The sequence below is a fragment of the Lissotriton vulgaris genome, chromosome 2_1 (genome assembly GCF_964263255.1).
Source record: "Lissotriton vulgaris chromosome 2_1, aLisVul1.2, whole genome shotgun sequence".
In the NCBI taxonomy this organism is placed as follows: domain Eukaryota; kingdom Metazoa; phylum Chordata; class Amphibia; order Caudata; family Salamandridae; genus Lissotriton; species Lissotriton vulgaris.
The window spans coordinates 1,542,848,457-1,542,868,048 of record NC_141687.1 but is presented as its reverse complement, the minus strand read 5'-3'; the positions used below and the strand labels follow the sequence as shown (position 1 = coordinate 1,542,868,048).

Below are 19,592 nucleotides of genomic sequence, written 5' to 3'. Positions count from 1 at the left end.
TTTGCGGTGCTGCGCTGTGTCATTTCCTCATAAATGAAGCCCTTAGTATTTAAACATTTCTTCTAGATACGAAATATGCTACACAACCTATTGATTTATTCGAATTTACATTAATCACACCTTTTAGTGATGCCCATTTTCCATAGCAAAAGCAATATTGCAGACTGTTTAACTCACAGATCTGGCATGACAACTCTTCTGCCCTCTTCGAACCACACTCATTTCTTCTCATAGGCTTCCACAATAGTGAAAACCTGTAGTGAAGAAACTCAGAGATCTTGGGCCCGATTCAAAGAATGAACTTAAGACTCAATCCTAAACTTACTACTATTTTAGTATTCACAGCATTGCAGGGATGAATGTTGTTGCACTTACTACTTTTGGCATTCACAGAATGAACTTACTACTTTTGGTATTCACAGAATTTAGGATTTTGTCTTAAGTTTGTCTTAAGACAAACTTAAGACAGACTTAAGACAGACTTAAGACCGACTGAAGACAAAATCCTAACTTCTGCCCACCCCTAATACAGATCAGCATCCTTACCACAAATCTTGTGCAGTTCATGACCCAAGCAAGGCCGCTGCTGAAAGACCCAACTATGGTTTGAGATTTCTTGACACTACAAATCATACGTAGGCAGCAAACTTTTTTGGGTCTAGACCACAAAACTCTGGAATATGTGTTCACTTTCAGACAGTACATGAAACATAGCACTTTTTTCTGACGCTGGCTTCTATTATGGCTAGGCCCACAAGTGTTTAAATAAAAGATGCGCAACAGTCTAATACACAACTATGTGATGCCTGCACGCATACCTTTAGTGACAAATCAGGTATGGCAGGAGGGAGTACATTTCAGGCGCGCAGGTACCCTCACAACTCTTCCCCCATAGGACACCCTCGAGCTATGTACATTTCCAACCACACATAGAGCTTCAGGCTTGCAGTGCCTACTAGACAAGGCACAGTGTTACAGTGCCACACTGATGGTTGTTGCACGCTATGCAAATGCAGTATCAGGTTGTAAAGGTACTGTATAGCTATGTGACAAGGCAGGGGAAACAGACCGCATTTGTGTTTGCTTCAGGCAATGATTGTGGTAATGGCAGGGAACTCAACATTAAAAAAAACAGCCCACGAGACCATAAAACAGGCCCACAAACAGTCAAAAATACAGTCCAGACAATAAACTGTAAGACCAGCCTAATAGACCAGTCCGAGCCTAACATAAAACACCATCAAATGTCCACAGCTGGAATAAGGTCAATCTAGAAGGCCCCCCAGACGGTCCCTCTTAATTAAATATCGTAATATCGTTGTATACGAAAACGTAAGAGACGACAGTTTCAAGCATCTGTTCAACGCACCTGCACTCCAGTCACTCTGTGTAACCTGCGCTAGTACTTTTTTCCCGCATTTTTCGTGCGCTGTTTAATTTCCCTTGTGGATATCTAAAGCAGGACGACACACTGTATTTGCCCAAAACCTGAATAAACACGCGCAGAAGGGAAAACATAACCCAATTAAGCTGTACCTCTGCTCGCAGTTAACAAGGTTATGTGTACCTTGGACGCCAAACTCCGGTTTTTTGCATAAAAGCAGCACGGGTGCTCAAAGCAGCCGCCTCCAGCAGGAGGTCGGATAATTAGCAGCGTAATGGGAATTTTTCAACACTCAAGGCGCGCGCACAGGCCTTTCAATAAAAACTGCGTCACAACCACAGGGAGTTAATTGGATATTTTCGTGAGCAAAGCCATTGTACTGCTAGCAGCAGCTAAAAAAATAAATACCGCATAGAAAACGTATAAGGCACACATTTATGTTGCTTGCAATCATTGCAACTATTGGTAAAAAGATCGGTCTTAGCCGCAGACAGCGCAAATATGGCAGTGACCTTTAGTTTGAAGAATGTTCAAGGGATCACCGCTAGTCAGGTGCAGGGCCTCGTTCTGAGTGGGCAACTTTTGCGATGAGGTAATTTCTGCCTACTACCTCACTTTGCACTTTTCACCAAGGCTGAATTCCACCAAATTTCACATTTTCGGCCCACAATAAGGTACATTCAACTAGATTCATCAACGACCCGTTTTGCGAGTCTTCAATAGCGATTCATGTAGGAATCGCAAAATTAAATGCGATTCCTACACATTCCTTATTTGCGATTAGCAAATTGCTAATCGCAAATAAGGAATAACTCCCCATTCATTCCTATGGGCCTAAAGGCCCATAGGAATGAATGGGGAGTATTCCTTATTTGCGATTAGCAATTAGCTAATCGCAAATAAGATAGCGATTTCAAGGGTGCCAGGGGTGTCCAAAGGACACCCTGTAGCACCCCTGAAATGCAAAATTACACAGGTGTTGCGCACACACATGTCCAAAGGACATGTATGTGTGTCACATGCAACAGAGAAAAATGCACTAAAGTGCTTTTTTCTACTTTTTCGCTATTTACCACGAAGTCAGACTTTGTGGTATATAGCGACCATATTGCGAATTCGCAATTCAAAATTGGTTCATGAATTGCATTTAAGGAATCTCTAATAGAGATTCCTTAAATCCAATTCCTCGCAAATATGCGATATCGCAAATAGCGATTTTTGCATTTGGGATGATGAATCCCAAATGCAAAAATCGCACTCGCAAAGGGCCAGATTCTCAGAATCTGGCCCTTTGCGAGCACTACTTAGCTTCATGAATCGGGCTGAATGTGAGGAATAAAAGCGATCACATCTGTATTTCTCTAATATTTCCTCTTTCCTACGAGTGTTCCTTCTGCAAATGTCACCAGATGTTACCTGGTGAAAAGTGCAAAAAAAAAAAAAACTTGCACACATGCTTTCTTACCTGTTAAACACATATTGAGTGCACTCTTAGCGCCCAATCACGGTATTTATGTCCGCTCTGAATGACTGACGTAGAGTGAAACAACTGGCATGCTTCTAGACATTTATTTTTGCAGCTGTTTTTTTAGAACAAAACAGCCCCAAAAGTCGCTAGCGTGCATTACAGAGATGTTGATACAATAACACAAATTAACCAATTACTTGCTAGCAATCTTCATTACCCCGTGCCTGTCTTCCTCGTTATAGTCTTTACACCGAGGCTATACCAAAGCAAGAAATTGACAGACACAATTGCATGCTGCCAGAAATATAAGTTTATTACAGTTATTATCTAATTGCTGTTTTTATAACCGAAAAACCAAAATTGTCGGTAGGTTTGAAAACATGTTCAATATATGATGAGGCAAAAAGTGTTAGAAGTTGCTCATGCGGTAGTTCTATAGATTTCCTATAAGGGAACACCAGATACTTCAGCCATGTACGCTGCAACTGCGCTGGCCTACCTTGCCGCCACATTATCTGGCAAATCACAGACCTTCGCAGATTAGGATTGAGAAATTACCTGTCCTACCTACCTACTTATAGTGGCGAAAGGTGCTTTCTTCCTTCTACAGGAAAATACCACATGAGATAAGCAAGAATTGAGAGGATCTGAAGTCCTGAGTTCTCTGTAGATAAATTAAGTAAGGACTTCTGAAATTTAAGGTTGATGGAATATTTTCTGTAGGCTGGAAATATGGAAGAACAATCTCCTGAGAGGAATGAAACATAGATTTCGTTTTTGGTCTAAAAATGGGAACTTGCTGAAGAACAATCTTATTCAGGAAGAATTTTAGAGAAGGGTAGGAAGTAAGTAAGAACTCCTCACTATTCTTCTCAGAAGTAATTGCAATGAGGAATGCCACTTTCGCTGATATCCATGACATGCCCTCTTACTCAATGAGCTCAAAGGGTTCTTTTTGTAACCCTTCCAGGACCGTTGAAGGTCCCAAAATGGAATAGGATGGGACTCTCTAGGTTTGTTTAAATGGAAACTATGTATGAGTTTCTTAACTAAGGCAAGAATAGATTACAAATCATTCCCCGATTGCCTACATCATCTTATCGCTGCCCACTGGGACAAAAGAGTATCTGGGGCTAATACCTTAGCGAACCCATCTGACAAAAAAATCCAAAATTTTGCAAAACAACTAGATCAAAACTAAAACCTGAACATCAAGAGCAAACATGTTTCAAATGTTTATTATAGGCTTTAAGGGTAGAACTCTTTTTAAATGTCTGGTTATTGAAAGTCTCTTCCTGTGAGCAGCCTAAGCATTACAAGCCAGCCCTTTCAACCTCCAAACTGTCAGTTTTATCTGAGATAATAACGTAGGTGATACTGAGAATTGAATAGGACTTGGATCCAGAGTAAAAAGAAAGTATGGGTGTGTTGCTAACTCTGTCAACATCTGAAACCATGACTCCCTTGGCAAAAAATGTGTAGTTAAAATTAGAGTCATCAATTCCCTCCAAAACTTCTGAAGAACCTTCTGGGGGAGGGGAAATGGATGGAAAGCGTACAGCATCTCCTGAGGCCAAAGGAGGGTTATTGGATCCACCTCCAAGCTTCAGGACATGCAGTCTCCGTGCAGAACTAGGGTAAAAGGGCATTATTAGGAGATGCTAAAATAATCTAGAGCAGATGACTGAATCTTTGTGTTATGAACTGAAAAGCTTGGAGACTGAGATGAAAATGAATCGAAGAAGGAATGTTCCGACTCAGACTGTCTGATGCACATTGACTACCCCTGGGATGTACATCACTTGGAATGAAAGTAGATGGTTCTCTGCCCACAGGAGACTGTTGCTGGCGGATCACTGACATAATATCGAGGGACATAATATCGACTACCTAAAATATCGGAGATAAAATATCGACAGACAGAATATCAACTATGTATCTACAAACAGGTAAGTACAAAAATATCAAGTAAAAAATATCGTTTACTGAAATATGGTTTGTAAAAATATCGACTTTAGTAAAAACAATGTTAAATTAAATTAATATTAAAAATTATTTACTAAAATTTACTTAAAAATACTTAAATTAACTTATAATAATTGAATAAATAATTAAAGTTATACAATTTTTTTTACAATCATATTTGTTAAAACATATATATATAGTAACATAATATAATTAAAAAATATCCAATATTATTACCGTAGGATAGCGGAAGTGTAAAATTACTATACCCCCTCCAGAGAGTGCAACAGTAGGAAAAGCGTTGGATAGCGTAGGGGTAAAAATTACTATTCCCACTCCAGAGTGTGCAAAAGTAGGGAAAGCGTTGTATAGCGTAGGGGTAAAAATTACTATTCCCACTCCAGAGAGTGCAACAGTAGGGAAAGCGTTGGATAGCGTAGGGGTAAAAATTACTATGCCCACTCCAGAGAGTGCAACAGTAGGGAAAGGGTTGCATAGCATAGGGGTAAAAATTACTATTCCCACTCCAGAGTGTGCAAAAGTAGGGAAAGCATTGTATAGCGTAGGGGTAAAAATTACTATTCCCACTCCAGAGAGTGCAACAGTAGGGAAAGCGTTGGATAGCATAGGGGTTAAAATTGCTATTCCCACTCCATAAAGTGCAACAGTAGGTAAGGCGTTAGATAGCATAGAGGTAAAAATTACTATTCCTACTCCAGAGAGTGCAACAGTAGGGAAAGGGTTGGATAGCGTAGGGGTAAAAATTACTATTCCCACTCCAGACAGGGCAACAGTAGGGAAAGCGTTGGATAGCCTAGGGGTAAAAATTACTATTCCCACTCCAGAGAGTGCAACAGTAGGGAAAGCGTTGGATAGCATAGGGGTTAAAATTGCTATTCCCACTCCATAAAGTGCAACAGTAGGTAAGGCGTTAGATAGCGTAGAGGTAAACATTACTATTCCTACTCCAGAGAGTGCAACAGTAGGGAAAGGGTTGGATAGCGTAGGGGTAAAAATTACTATTCCCACTCCAGACAGGGCAACAGTAGGGAAAGCGTTGGATAGCCTAGGGGTAAAAATTTCTATTCCCACTCCAGACAGTGCAACAGTAGGGAAAGCGTTGGATAGCGTAGGGGTAAAAATTGCTATTCCCACTCCAGAGATTGCAACAGTAGGGAAAGCGTTGGATAGCGTAGGGGTAAAAATTACTATTCCCACTCCAAAGAGTGCAACAGTAGGGAAAGCGTTGGATAGCGTAGGGGTAAAAATTACTATTCCCACTCCAAAGAGTGCAACGGTAGGGAAAGCGTTGGATAGCGTAGGGGTAAAAATTACTATTCCCACTCCAAAGAGTGCAACAGTAGGGAAAGTATATACTTCATATATTATTTAAATATATATATATATATATATGTATTAATATCTATAAAAAAATAATTAAAAGTAATTACCAATTCAATATATTATAAAAATTAATTATTTCCAAATACTAATTTAATTTAATCATTACAATTAGTTATCCAGTAATACTAATTAATTACAAATTAACAATTAATTAATTTGTAATTAAAAACTTACTTAACAATTAAAATCTAATAAATACCCCAAAAAACGTAACATATGTAATTAGTTATAATTAAATTACTTCCCACCCTATTCCCCTATAAACCCACAACCCACTACATAAAAATAAATTAGGCAAATTAACATAATTATCAATTAATAAATTAAATAAAATTAATTGTTAATTAAAATGTAATTAATTACAAAATAAAAATTAATTAACAATTATTTATAAACAAATACCAATAAATAAATTTACATATTTAATAATTATAATTCAATTACTTCCCACCCTATTCCCCTATAAACCCACAACCCGCTACAAAAATAAAATTAATTAAATTAACATAATTCTCAATTAATCAATTAAATAAAATTAATTGGCAATTAAAATGTAATTGATTACAAAATAAAAATTAATTAACAATTAATTATAAACAAATACCAATAAATACATTTACATATATAATTAATTATAATTAAATTACTTCCCACCCTATTCCCCTATAAACTCACAACCAGCTACAAAAATTACATTAATTAAATTAACATAATTATCAATTAATCAATTAAATAAAATTAATTGACAATTAAAATGTAATAATTACAAAATAAAAATTAATTAACAATTTATTATAAACAAATACCAATAAATACATTTACATATTTAATTAATTATAATTAAATTACTTCCCACCCTATTCCCCTATAAACCCACAACCCGCTACAGTATTAAATTACGCAAAATTTAAATAACATTAAATTCATTAATTAAATTACATTATAACACTTTTAACACATAAAATACACTATAAAAAATTGGATATTATTAAATTTTCGATATTTTTATTAACCTATATTATGTACTTCGATATTTTGACTATCTATATTTTAAATTTCGATATTACATTACTTACCTTCAAAACGATATTTTTGATGTCTATATTCTGTCCATTCGATATTCTGTCCAGCCTATATTTTGTACTCAATATTATGTCCATTCGATATTTTGTAGTCGATATTTTGTCTGTTTACCGTTGTTGGCTAAGCGAGCTAGCTTCTGAGATTTCATGTCCCCCTTCGCCACTTGATTGTCCGTTCTTACCAAAACCGGTTTCCCAGACAGGCAAGTTGCAAAGCTGTGTAGAGCCCTACCAATTGCTGCTAACTCGATCCAATTGTATGAAATACACGATTCAACCGAGGAGTAACACCCCTGCACCTCCTGATCTCCTAGAATGGTACCCCAACTCCTATTACTGACATCTGATTTTGAAAGAAATGGAAGGGAGTCTGTCAGAGGAATCACTTTCCTCAGATTCTGAAGAGCAAACCTCTGAAGAACGAGAACCAACTGATGAGAGACAGGAATCATTGTCTCGTAATCCGCTGAGGCTGGGGACCTTTAGGCCAGGATATGCTGGACAAAAGGCTTGAAATGCAGTCAAGCCCAAGGGACTTTCTGCTGTGCAGGCTGACATCATCCCTTTGAAAGGTTGCTGGTGTCAAAGTGTAGCTGAAGGCTGATGTAGGATATGTCGCAGATGCCATTGAAGATTCTCCTCTCTCCCGTGGCAGGAATGCCATTGCTTTCTCTGAGTTGAACAAAGCTCTGAATAACTTCTTTGTCAAGTCGGATTCAAAACACACTTTTCTTCATTTAGTAAGACGCCCAGGGATGTGGGTGTCTTGCAATTCATCTTGGCATAGTCTTGAGTCTTAGAAAAAGATGATGCCACGGAAGATGCCACAATTATCCAATCATCCAAATAGGAAAAACATGCTCACCTTGAAAGTGGAAATACACAACCACTAGAACGTGTACCTTTTGACTCGTAGTGAACTTGCCAGACCAAACGGAAGGACATTGAACTGATAATGGTGAACGTCCAGCATCATTAGGTAATCTCCTTCCTCTATTATTGGAATGATCTGTTGAAGACATACCATTTTGAACCTCAGGTTCTTAATGTATTTGTTCAGATTTTTCAACTTTCCCTGTGGTGTCGGAACTAAAAATATGGTGGAAAAAAGCCTTGATTATTCTCTTTCTGAGAAATTGGTGTTAAATCCCCTTTCTGAAGTAGGGCTTGAACTCCTTGTAATATTGAGTGCCTTTTCACTAAGTCTTTTGGGATAGGAGTTTTGGTGAATTATGGGAGTTTGAGGCAAGCAAGAAGCATTATCTTGAATCCTTGTTGGGCAATCTCGATAACTAATCTGTCTGAAATTAGTTCTTCCCAAATTTTAAAATAATGGGCGAATCTTCCTCCCTCAATATGAGAGTAATTGTAATTTAGTCCATTGCTGTGGTTGTTGGGACTGCAGCAGCTGTGCTTGAGTTTTTCCTGCATCCGTGGCTCCCCGACCTCAAGCATGGACTCGAAAGAGTTACTTGTTGTTGAATATATTAGAAATGTATTTCTGAATAAATTAGTTGTTTGTGTGCCACCTTCTTCACCAAATCATCCAGCTGAGACGAAAAGAGCTTAGCACGTGCGAAAGGCAACAGCAGAAATAGATTCTTCAGTAATTGATCTAGTTTCCAAGATTTTCGCCATAAATGCTGTTTGACTGCAATTGAAGTCACTTCTGGAGTTGCTGAAGACCACAGGATATTAAAAATAAAATCTGAAAAAACTGTGCGAAAATCGCCATGTATGTAAGGATTTCTGTTGGATCTTTATTGTACTGCAACAATCAAAATGGAGTATAAAGTCCTTCAAAAAAGCTTGCAAAGTGTTGGCAAAATAAGTGACTGCTTGAAGAGCAAATTTCGAGGTTGGAGATGGCCTATTGTTTGCCAATAGGACCAGCCAATGGCGCTTCTACCAATGCCAAGGATGCTAGAGAAGACATACTGGCTAAGATCGAATTTATTTTTGGCACCTCCAGGTATTTCTCCTCAAATGTCTCCAAAGAATACCTTTTGAAAAGAAAACATGGAAAATCAGTTTTGTCAATGTTTTTTCATTCTTCTAAATACATATCTTGAAAGACCTCATGTACAGGAAGGCCATCTGCCCGTGGGGTTTGACATTGTGTAATAAATGTATCCATATGAGACTCCATTTCTTGAAAACCCAACATCTGCTTAAATGTTTAAGCAGATCCTGTAAATGAGTAACTCGCACATACCTCTGCCTTGAAGATGAGTCCAACTTATCTTCATCATCCGGCATAGATCTAGGTTTTTTGTAGCCGGCAGAGCTAGGTCATTATAAATTGCATCATCAATTAGGGTTTGCAAATCTGTCCTGGACACCATAATAATCTCCTCCCATGAGAGTCTAGCTGTGAGGCTCCTGGATACTCTTCGATTATGACCACTGAGTTCCACTACAACTTTCTAATTATGGGTACCCTTGACGACTAGCTCACATCTTGCGAGATGACAGTTGGTATCAAAAGCACTTTGGTTCACGCCTATAGTGACTCACACGCTCATTTGAGCATTCAATGGCGGCAAGTTCAGGAGAAAGGCTGCATGTTACTAGACCCACTCTCTCTCTGCAGAACATCTCTTATGCCCCAGTTCAAGCATTTGGGTGGGACGCAGGAGAAGTTGCGGATACCAGTCAACGGTGTTAAAGCAGCAATGGATCATAGTAAGTAAAAAAACTGGGATAAAATGCTTACCTTTGTTCTGCATAGTGTGCTGGTAGAATGGACAGAAAAGCAAGAGGCTGGGGTGGAAGGAATGGCATTATGCGCATGATGCGCTTGAAAATATAATAGCAATAGGAGAAAGCTTTGCAAGTGTACTGGGGGAGGAGGGGCAACCCCATAGTGTAAAGGTTGTAGCGATGAGGACAAAAGTGGGGTAATATAGAAATATTTCAGGGTTTAGTCTATCAGTAAATTATTATAAATATAAAGATATTTGTATGCAGATTTTATTGTATGGGTAAAGCAATACATATGTAGAAAATGTTTATTTTTTTCTAATTAATTTTTTGGCAAGGTATACAGAGAGCGTATAGCAGGATACGCAAGGGTATCCAAGGCAAAGTTTTACAAGATTTTTTTTTACATATGCGTGTATAACGTGAGGGTAATGCGCCTTAATGGATAACGCGAGCCTACCCCGGCAACCATTGGTAGCCGAAAAAAAAAGGACAAGCAACGGAAAGGAGAAAGGAAAGAAAAAGAGAAGAGAAGAGAGGGAGGAGGTATGGCTAGGCGAGCTGTAGCCTCGCATTTGAATATCTAATCACATGTTTGCACAAGGGTGGTCGATATTGGCAACTTTACATAACATGACAGTGTAATGATTGTACCCATGGAACATAACACTTGAATAAAATGTATACAGATGGAGCGACAGTAATGTCCCCGAGTATGAGTCCTTGCTGAGCTCTTTATTCATGCAGGTTCATAAGAGTCTTTGACAGCTTCTATAGTATTGGTAAAACTAATACAACTATAGACATTTTTTCTATAGACAGGTATGTATGATAAGATAATACCAATATGCAAGAATACATTTTTTAGCAACACAGACAGTGGTAGATTGCTGCTTGTCACATAAACTTTCAAGGCATGCACTTTTTTTGCTGGAAATGTCAGCATTTATTGAAACAACTTACTGTACTGAACTGTATACAAAATAACCTTTTAATAAAATCCTTTGAAATTAAAAAAAAACAATCAACTCTTTATAGTGGTATAACATACACAAAGAAACATAACTTGTGCTGGGTGGAATTTCAATTTCAATTATGTCGGAGTAATCTCACTAATTTCGCAATACTTTTTGACACAGAATCGCGATAATTATGTGATTACTCCTTCTCGCGTAACATGGGGAGAATTATCTTACTGCAAGAATACAGTTAGTGAGTGACCGCTTGACTTGCTATTTGTGCTCTGCTGATTTAGCACTGATTTGTCAGCACAAAATGCATCCTCGCGTCCATTTTGGATGCAAGGGATTTTTGGGGGGCGCTAAGAAATAGTGATGAATGCAGAATTATTATTCTTGAGTATTTCTGCGTAATATCCCTAAATTCCTCGTGTAATTCCCCCTGATTAAAATACACAGAATTACATAAATTACACCCACCCCTAAGCATAACAAAACAATTAATAGAGAACAGGGCACATCACAACAAAACATAACATAAGGCAACAATTGCAGTACAGTACAGCAAAGTCGCATTTCAGTAACAGATCACAAAACAAAAATGCACAATAAGCAAACGAACACATCACTACCACAATAAAAAGGACATAACAAATGTGCCCCAACGTTTTTGTCATAAAATATCATTTACCTCCACAAACCGATTTCATAATATAATAGGAAAGGGTTTTTGGAGCAAATACTGCCTTGACTTTCTATCAAGGACATCAAATAGGTACTATTTAGTGTCCTTGGTGGTAACTTAAGGCAGTGTTTATTGCAAACCCTTTTACCAGCGTTTTACGAAAACAAGTGTATGTGGGGGGGTAGCGGCTGGCAAAAAATGTTTGCGCATATTTGTTGTGTGGCAGAGGCAGTCTTAAATTATAAATAGAAGTCACCTTTAGTGGTTTGAGCTGTCTTGACTTCGGTGAGCTACTCAATCTATCCCTGTAACATCCTTAATTAGATCTCATAAGTAACACTAGAGCTCTGACCTTCATATTTTACTGTAATATGTGACAGGAATGTACAATATCAAACTAAAGAATTTGAAAGATGCCATCATTCAAAAGTCTATACAGTGTTAAAATATTTGGAGTCAAAGTATTCTAAAGCAAATATTTTAATGAGTAACGTATTCCCATTTGCTGACCAAATAAGTTGAGTTACATTTTAGAAAGCGGTACAGCCAACATGGCAGACGCTCACTAACGAAGCTCTGCAAGGATCCCTTTCAATCCGGTATTAAATCCACATAAATAATTGTCATCGAGGCCTCTCATGCGATCCCTGTGACTCCTGTGGTGAGATACAACTGCTAAGGTATCCCGAGACTGCTAGGCGCTCCTTGGAGCCACCTTGCCAGCCTTGGCACTGCTGAACTACGCAGGACAAGCGGAGGGGGCCACCCAGTGTGAACAGTCTTGCTGTGGAGGGGACAATCTACATAGCTGCGGAGGTGGGCAACTGATGACACTGCCTGTGGGGGACCCCCTGAATGACACATGTTCTGGAGGTGAGGGGGGTGAATGGAGGAGTCCCGCTCCCCCTTGCAGACTGGTCTCACGTGGCCTAGGCTGGGCAGTCGGAGTTGGCGTGCGGCGGCCCTGACCTGGCTTGATGACCCCCCTGTCCTTCCGCTAGAACACTTGGGGCTTGGCTCTGCCTGATAAAGCATACCCCACCTCAGCCTTTGATTTTGTGGAGGTGCCAGCGGGGGGCTCTTAAATTTGTGTGAAGCTGGGGTGTGAGGCCAAGACAGCGCATCGGGTTATGTGGCCCGATTGAGGGATGGCTGGTCTGAAGTCCGGCTTTAGAGAGCCTGGGGCCTTGGGCCTCGTCCCTGCCTAGGGTATGTGTCCCACCCAGGAGACAATGTTACCCGGGGCAGCTGCCATGGGACATAATACCGGAACTGCCTTGAGCCTGGGGAGGTCGTGTGTTGAGGAATCTCACCCCCAACTATTTTGGATTTTCCAGACACCGCTAATTGACTGGGAACCTGATGTGTGTGACGGCCTGGAATGGAGTGAGGCGTGAAGCGGTGAAGTGGTGATGACATCTGTGCTGCTGCATCTGTCCCCGGAGCAGCTGGGTGAGTGCTCTGGGGTGGACTGCCTGAGCTGCTTCTTCCTGCTGCTGAGACTGCGCAACTGCTCCTCCCGTAGAATAGAGACCAAATATAAGAGCTGCCATGAACGACCAGCCTCACTGAGAAGTACAGGCTCGCTGTCATAACTAGAGTCCTTTGCCTTGCTACACGGCACTAGCCTTGATGTCCTTTATCGAGAGGCAGTGGTGATTGGCACCTGAGCTGTCTCTGAAGAGTCCTATGCTGATCTCCCCCCTTATAACCTACTGCCTGTGACCCACCTCTGGGCATACATTTTATGTGGGGTCTGCTTGGCTCTACTGATATTGTCCATGCTTCCCCATTATAGCACATGCGGCCACGCCTTCCACTAAGACACATCGTTACTCCCTTCATTGAGGTGCGAGAGGGCTAGGGCTCACCGACTACCTTCTTTCTTGGCCTTGCTTCTGTCCTGCATTGTAGGAGACCCAACCAGGAATAACCCAGGCTCCCCCTGGTGATCCATGGTGGGCACCTGAATCACTGCCTCTGGCTCCCCCTTTAAGGATCGCAACTGACCCCTCATTCATCACAAGATTGGCTTCTTGTGTTGCCGCGTGGCCATGGCAAGCAGGCCGCATATTCACCGCCCGTAGTACCCTACAGTATCGCTACACCACCACCACGGGTCAGGACAAGACTACTCATCCAGAAACCTCCCAGATTTGCATGGAACAATTCACCACCAGACCCGTGAGTGGGCATCCGGGGGGAATGGCTCCCCACCAACTACTGATCTAGTCACGACCCATAAAGCCATTTGCCAATGGCTGTAGAAAACCGAAACTGGAGAGGTGCACATTTAGTGGTTCTGCTCTGCCAGGACCTCAGAAATGCTAGAACTTGGTTCACAAAAGCCAAATCACGAATCTCTGGGGTGGAGGATGAGGTTGCATCCCTTAAGACCTAGGTCACAGGCCTTCTTACATGCACATCAGAGCTACACGTCGCTTCAAGGATGTCAAGAACCAGTCCTGAAACAACAATGTGTGCGTAATTGGCATTCCTGAGGGAACTGAACCTCCTCAAGTTCCTGGAGACATGGATTCAATCCTGGATGCCTTCTGACCAACTATCATCCTGGTGCGCAATTGAAAGGGTCCAACGCAAAACGTCCTCCCGGTTCCTCTACGAGACCAATGATTGCACAAATTCTAAACTTTAGAGACGTGTTTTGAGGGAAGCCAGCTCCCCACTAGACCTTTGTTGGAGAGTCCCACGGTCCCTCTCTTTCCTGACTACACCTGGGAGATGCAGCAACAGCGCTGTTCATACACTGAGGTCAAACAGAAACTCAGGACAATGAGTCTGCAATATCGTCACCTGTTTACTGCCAAGTTCCGTGTGACTCACGCCAATAAGTCCTACCTTTTCCAATCCAAACCAAAAGTTCTTTATTTCATCCCTCAAGGCCATAAAAGATGCAGTAAACACATACAAACATGAAATCATTTCATTTTCAGGAGCTATGTACATGCCCATTAAAACACTAATTACATTATATAAATAAAACATGTATTTACAGTATGATTTGTAGTACTGATGCATCCCCCTATTTCAGTATTCAGGTTTTAATAGGTAGTAGTTTCCGCCTGATTGTCCACATGGCTAGTAGGTACTTAGAAACTGCAAATACGATAAAACCTTTTCCAGACTCCAGAGTCAGACTGGTTGTTGCTTACAGAGGGAAGACCCCTTTGCGCTTGTGTGGAGGCCTCACCTTGGGGAGCCGGAAATGTGGGGCCTCTCTCAAAGTGCCTCACTGTAACACTTCTGTTGTTCGAAATGTATGAGACATGGTCACACTTCTTAATATGTGCTGGTTTATTTAACCCAATGGCAATCACCTATCTATTATCTTTGAGGGGTTCCAACATGCATGATTCCCTTCTTTTAATGTAATTTTCTCTTCTAGTTTTTCTTTTCATGCAACAGATGCTTCTAGGATGGGGTATATGAGGTGGGGTGGGAGTTGGGGTGTGGGGTTTTTGCATGAAGCTGTTGTTGCTTCAACTATTATCACTAATTTGTTTCAACGCTCATCTTATGTTTTCACGTATACACCAACACACATATACATCGTTTGCTATGCGATGTGCTTCAAGGTATGGCTCCCCTACACACGCAGTCCATCTGCGCTCCTGTCCTTATATCATAAGGAGTGCCTTTTCTCATCTCCTTCTTGCTACTTACTTCCCTACTCAGCCCCGTGATGGTGTCCTTTCACATTTTGTCCTGGAATGTTAACAGTCTCTTGGACTGGGTGGAACACACTGTGGTCCTGACCGTTGTCCACCACTATCTTGATCTAGCAGACTCATCTCTTAGAGAATCATGCCCCCTTCATAGCACGTAGGAGGTGCGGCAGGATCCTCCACGCATGGTATTCCCATGGCTCCCAAGGGATGGCCATCCTGCTTCGGCGTTCCTTTCCCCTCATGGTCTCATGGGAAATCCACGATCCACAGGGCTGCTTCCTTCCACTCACAGGGACATCTGAAGGCCAAACTATTAACCTGGGGAGTGTCGATGCGCCTCCTGGAGCTCATGTTACATTCTTTTGTGATCTATCTAAGGCAATCTTGGATCTCCCACAGTGTTTGATGGCAATAGGTGGGGACTTTAATGCGGTCCTTGTCCCCATCCCAAATCTGAAGCTTCTGGACCTCTTTAATATCCAGGCGTTTCGGTGCCATTGCCTTTCTGACTGGGCCACAGCTTCTGGATGCAAGACTCCACCAGTACACACACACATCAGCTGCATATCATTTCCACTCTAGGCAGGTCCTTGTCTTCCTGCCAGCCCTTGAGTGCTGTGCAACTATCCACATCCAGATTTTTGCTCATGGCATATGTGATCACGCTCCAATCCTTCCACACCTCTATTCTCCCGGGAGGGGGGTGGGAGGGCTCTGCTACCCATGCAGCGTCTCAACGCCTGGTATCAACCAGACAAAGACTACGTCCAAGCCCTCAGGGAAGAACTGCGAACAAATGTTCACATCAACGAGGGCTTGATTTCCACCGTTGGTACTGTCTGAGCTGCCAGTAAGGCCACAATGCGTGGCCAACCAGGGAGTGAATCAGCATGCAGGAATGCACCCGCTCTCTGCACATCACTCAGTTGGAGGCACATGCCCTCTGTTTTGAGACTCAGATTGAGGCGGATTCTGATGGTGATACCCCACGACCACTGGCTCTTCGCCATGAGGAAATTTGCCTCCAATCACTAGAGGCTGCCAAACATCAATGGCATGCTACAATGGCTAGGATAGGATATACACGTGAGGGACAAACATGGGAAACTGTTTTATTGGCTGGCCTCCCACCATCACGTGCATAGTATTGCGCCAGAGATCATCGATGAACACGCTGCTTCCCTGCAATCTCTCCCTGAGATTACACAGATGTTTGCCGTTACTACCATCACTTATACTCAGCCTCATCCGGAAAAGACACAGCCTTCTCCGCTCACTTTCTCACTGACTTCCCCCTCCCTCGCCTTTCTTGGACTGAGGCCAGGGCCCTAGATTAACCCTTCTCAGTTGAAGAAGTAGAGGGGGCATTGTCGGCGGTGGCACATGGAAGACCCCTGGTCCTGATGGGTTCCCCGCTGAATGTTATCTGGCACTCCAAGATATTCTAACAACACAGCTCCTTGCCTTCTAAAAGGAGGTGGGAGAATTGGGTGCTTTTCCCCCAGAGATTGACAACCCGATCAGTGTGGTTTCACACCGACCCATAGCGTGCAACATTACCTTTGGTGGCTTCCTGTGGCCCTGGCCCACCTTCATCACTTATCCTCAGATTTGACCTTGTTGTTTATAGGTTATGAAATGGCGTTGACACAGTGGACTGGGGTTATCCCCAGCTGGTGTGGGTGCGAGCAGGAATCAGGACCCACTTTAGTGGCATCGTCCAAGCACTATACTCAAATCCAACAGTGAGGGTTCAAATTAACAGAATCCTCTCCCACGCTTTCCCCACAGGCTGACAAACCATTCAGGATTGTTCCCTGGCCCCACTAATTTTCGTGCTCGATTGAGTCTCTGGCACAACTCATCCAAGTAGATGCGCAGAGTCCTGGTTGGAAATGGTTCGCTGATCATGAAGATCGCATAGCATTATATGCGGGCCAAGTCCTACTTTACTTGGTGAACCCCGCACAGAGCGGGCCCACTCTCTCCATATTTTACACTGTTTTGGGGGGCATAGGTTCTTAGATTAAACGCTACTAAATAGGTACTGGCTCCCCTGACCTACTCCTGAGACTGCTTTGACTGGCAGCTTGCTATACCCATCCGCTGTCTTAGCTTGAATTACCTGGGGGGTCTGGGCTACACTGCACACCAAGCTTGCATGATCTGTCAACATAGAGCCCCTCACACAGAAATCCAAAGCCAACCTGGTTAAATGGCAAACACTCCCCCTAAATGTAATGGTACGTATGGCCCTATATAAAATGATGATTCTACCTATTATTTTTTACATCTTTCAAAACTTGTCCCTCCTCATACAGCAGAAATGGTTCCGGACACTGAATAGGGTATGCAATTTCCTTTTTATGGCACAGTTCTAAGACTCGCCTTTCATTTACACATTGTCAATGAGGGTCCTACAATGGTGGATTGGGGATGGATAACCATTACCTGTATCACTTAGCTTCACACCTCCTGCTTATCCATGATAAGTTTAATGGGGGATGGTCAGATCATGCCTATCGTCTGGAGCTAAACCTTATGGGGTTCCCTAAACACTATCCATGCTGTAAGAACTCCCGTCCCTAAGTCCTCTGCATCTGTGAAAAAATTAGCCCTACAAGCGTAGAGGACAGCTTTACGGCACACCCACTGGGTCACCACACTCATGCAGCAAACACCTCTCTTGCATGGGACCTGGTTGACGGAGGTTCTGTCTTCATAGTGTTTTGGGCAATGGCACCATATTAGGATCTCACAACTTGTATACGTCTGGTCGGGAACACATTTGTGATCATATCAGAAACTTCAAACCACATATTCCCTGACCCATACACAGTTTTATGAATAATTTAAATTGAGACATGCACTTTTGCTGCATCTTTCCCATACTGACTCACACCCTGAGTTCAGTCCACAGGAGGCTAAGCTTTTGATGGGAAATTTAGGCAAACCTTGATAATTAACACAAGAGGCAACCTGAACCATTTCAGGAGTCGGTGGGAGGCGTGGCTGGGGCCTCTGGAGGATGACGATTGGCATGATGCATTGATGGCGCTGAAAATGATCACAAGCTACACCTGTCCAAACATTCTACTTATATGGTGCCTATCTCTCTAGCTTGGCTCCACCGGGCGGAATTGCTTCCTGAGCCCTAATGCAAAAGATGTGGCAATGCTCCTGCCGATTTTTATCATGTAGTTTGGCTGTGGTCCTATACTTCAAGGGTGCCCGTCTGCAGTAGTGAAAGAGTTAACCGAGGGGCTATGATGGGCGGTCCCCCTCTCCCCCTCTCGCCCCTAATGTTTCTAATGGGGGGCCTTGGGGGCTCGGGAGGTATGAGGGCTGGCCAATCATTCTTAGGGACTGCCCTTGTGGTCGCTACGCGAGATATCGCTTCCCTATGGAGGTGCCCTTCACCTCTCATGCTCTCACAGTGACACCAAGGGGTGGATTGCTGTGCACTGGAGGAGAAACCAGTCAATGAGGCCCGGGGCTGCCCCTTTAAACATGGCTGAGTATGGGGTAAGTGCTTAGACAAATAACTTTATGGTACTGCTTAAGGGCGGGGATGCCATTGTCGCTGCTGCTTTGTAATGATGTGTTGTATCGAATGATTGACAGTGCCTTGCAATCAGAATATGTAATTTTCTCTGACAAGCCAAAAGTGTGTCATATTGTTCTTCATTCTCTCGAAATTAAACTCAATAAAATCTGTATTTCAAAAAAAGTTTTAGAAACAATTCCTATATATGTAAGGGTGGATGTCTATATTGAAGTTTGCTTCTTGAGACTAATGTCCCTAGTCTTGCCTGCAGTCCAGCCAGGAAGAGCAGATCACCAAAGATCTTATCCCAAAGAAGCCCTTCTGGTCTGATGCTGTCTGATGCTCAATAATGCGCAACAGCAACTCCTTCAAAGCAATTTCTGATTCTCATGCAACTGTAAAAGCCACCTATGAGGTGCCAAAATAAAGTGGCACTGTAACAAGGACACAAAATCGTGTGCATATTGGACCCATTCCACTGTGCTATGGATTCTGTCTGTACAATAGTTGCTTCCATGGTTGGACATAGCATGTCAAACAGTGAGGTGTATTTTTATCTAATTTCTCTTATTTCATTGCTAGCCCAGCTTCTCTTGTAGCCTCAAGTACTTAGGGTCTAATTTGTGGAGGTTTGGCATAGGGCAGTCATCTTGCTATGCTGCCACACGTCAAAGTGAAAGGCCAATAAGGTGCATCCCTGTCCTTC

The 19,592-nt window shown here is 42.2% G+C and overlaps 1 protein-coding gene across 1 annotated transcript in view; it reads left to right on the top strand.

Moving 5' to 3' along the window:
* VSIG10L2 (V-set and immunoglobulin domain containing 10 like 2) overlaps positions 1 to 19,592 on the top strand; it is a 330,945-nt gene that overhangs the window by 131,693 nt on the left and 179,660 nt on the right. The window lies entirely within an intron of this gene.